The following is a 2837-nucleotide window of genomic DNA, read 5'->3' on the forward strand; positions in this document are numbered from 1 at the left end:
TTAAGGGTTGTCTGTTGAACAATTCTTGAATAAACTTTCTGTTATCAATTTCATCTCGTCCTAGCAGTTGGATTTAAAAGCAGGAAGAGGAAAGGGATAAAGGATAAAGGAAAAGGATAAAGGAAAAGGAAAAAGAAAAAAATAAAGGAAACAGGGAAAAAGGGAAAAGAGGGAAGAAAAGATATAAGAGGGAAAAGGGAAAAAAGGAAAAAGGAAAAGGGAAAGAAAGAAGAAAAAGGGGAGCAGAAAAAGGGAAAAGGAATAAGAAAAAGAAGAAGAAGAAAAGGAAAAAGAAGAAGAAAAAGAAGAGAAAGAGAGAGAAAGAGAGAGAAAAAGAAAAAAGAAAAAAGAAAAAAGAAAAAAAAAGAAAAAAGAGAAAAAAAGAAAAAAAAGAAAAAAGAAAAAAAAAGAAAAAAAAGAAAAAAAGGAAATGGAAAAAAAAAAGGAAAAAGAAAGGAAAAAGAAAAAAAAAAAGAAAAAGGAAAGGAAAAAGAAAAAAGGAAAAAGGAAAAAGGAAAGGAAAAGGAAAAAGAAAGAAAAATAAAGAAAGAAAGGAAGGAAAGAGAGAAAAGAAGAGCGCTGCAGACCAGGCCGGGGAGCGGAGCGGCCCACGCCGTTCGCAGAGGCCGAGATTTGGGGCCGCCCCGCTCCGCGCCCCCCCCCGCACCCGCGGTCACAAAGCGGGGTCACGTGGCGCCGAGGCCGAGCCGCCATTGGGCCGTAAATGAAAACAAAGGAAAATGATTAATCGCGCACAAAATATTACTAATAATGAAAGAAAATGGCCCGAGTTTCCACGCAGGGATTTTAAAGGGGGGTTTGCCGTGTGTGCACACGCGTGCATGCACACGCACGGGGATGGTCACGCGTACACAAGCACCAGCACACGTATCTTCATGCAAGCACGCTGGAAATTGTCATTAAGGGAAAGAAAGCTGCTGTGAAGGGCTGCAATGTAGGAGCCAGCAATGGGGGGAGCGGCCCTTGGCAGCAGCAAGCATCACACTGCGCAAAATTCGGGTTTTTATGCTCCAAAGCCTTAAGAAAACTTATACGAAAGCAGCGAGGGGCAGTATAAGTTTTACGGCTCTGGAAAGTGGGGTGGGGGGAGCTGATGTCAGACTGGAGATGCTCCGATGTTGGGGGATATGGAGGGAGGGAAAGGCTGGGCAGGACTTACCCGGTGTGGGTGTAAATGTGAGCGTGTGCACTGTCCGTGGATTTGCACACAGGTTTGCACACTCAGGAGCAGCCGTGGGTGTCTGAATAACACCCTCCCCCCCCCCCCCCAGGTGAAATTGTGGAGAGAAGAGAGATTTCCATGAGAAACGATCTCTTCTTTCTCCCTCTCTCCGATCTCGCTTAATAAATGAAGTTCCAGGTTAATAATTATAACCTTCGCGCAATAATAAATAGCGGTATGAAAGAAAGACGGGGCTTGTTTTTCTCCCAAGACCTGTTCTCGGTTCTGCCCATCCATGCAGAGAGTAATTTACCATTCGAGGATACTATAATTTAGAAGCATAAAAGCGTTGCAAGCGCTGATCGGGATCGGGGCAAATAAAGGGCTCAGGCAGTGGCTTCTCGCCCCCCTCCTCCCCCGCTCCCTCTTTGCTAAATACCATTTTCTCGATCCCACAACCCAATCCGGTTTTGTATCAGGGTTCCCCAGCATCTAGTTAAGGATCCTTAAGGAGAACTCAAGGCGATGCTCGGGGCAAGGAACCGCTCTTGCTTTTTCCAGTCGCTTCTGCACGGACTCCTGCAAATCTCCTCATCTTCACGTTCCGTCTGGGCCGCTCTATGAGGGGAGCAGACCCGGCTTTGCCCCGCAGTGATCGCATCTCCCAACCGCTCCCGAGCCGTGGGAATCTCTTCCCATCAGGCTATGTATGCCCTCCCCCCCCCCCTCCCCAGAGCTCACATTATTTTCTTCGGAGCTCGTGGGAAAAGAGTCGGCTCTTTCCTCGAGAGATGCCGTTCTCTTGTTTTGTTTTATTTTGCAGCTTTGGTGTTAGCAAAAGCAGCGGAACCAGCTGAGGGCGGCTGGGAAAATGTTTCCTTTTGCATCCCCAACTCTTTGGCTGCACCTCAGCCTCGCAGCGAACCACTCCCAATGATAAACCCCGAACTCCTCTACACGCGTTTCCATCCAAATCAATAAGAAAAGATCCCAAACCAAACTCTGAATTCGTACTTCCACCCGGGTCTGATGAGATTTACGTTTGTTTCCATGAGCGCATACAGGAACCGTCAAACATTGAAGGAAACCCTCCTAAACCCCCAAAGCCTTCAATCCAACCTCGTTTTGTATTCGTATCATTCTTTAATTTGGTTTTACCCCTTTGCCAAGCTGCGCTTGGATCGCCGCTTCAGCTTCATTATTATGTGGTCCCTCTGATTCCCTCCCCACCCACACGGATGCTTGAAGTGACAAAAGTTTCTAGGCTTCTCCCCATGTGAATGCAGCCTGCCGGCCCTCGCCTGCTGCAAAAAAATGGGAGAAATGGAGCTTGAACAAACACATACGAGCCACCCCAACTTCCATTTTGCAGCAGATAACTTCTTTTTTTTTTACCACCCCCCCTCACCTCCCACCCCAAGCAATGGTTACATTCTACACTTCCCGAATTCAGACCCCTGGGTTAAACTTTTTTTTCTTTCTTTCTTTTTTTTTTTTGGCTCTTGATTTTGCATTGAGTGACTCCTTTGCTAAAGACAAAGTTCTTTGCTGAGTGCGCCGGGCTGAGCTGTCAAATTCATTCGAGAAAAAAAGAAAAGGGAAGAAAAGGGAAGAAAAGGGAAGAAAAGGGAAGAAAAGGGAAGAAAAGGGAAGA

The sequence above is a fragment of the Centrocercus urophasianus genome, unplaced genomic scaffold (genome assembly GCF_019232065.1).
Source record: "Centrocercus urophasianus isolate 14NV4802_14NV808 unplaced genomic scaffold, USGS_Curo_1.0 seq_996, whole genome shotgun sequence".
Taxonomy (NCBI): domain Eukaryota; kingdom Metazoa; phylum Chordata; class Aves; order Galliformes; family Phasianidae; genus Centrocercus; species Centrocercus urophasianus.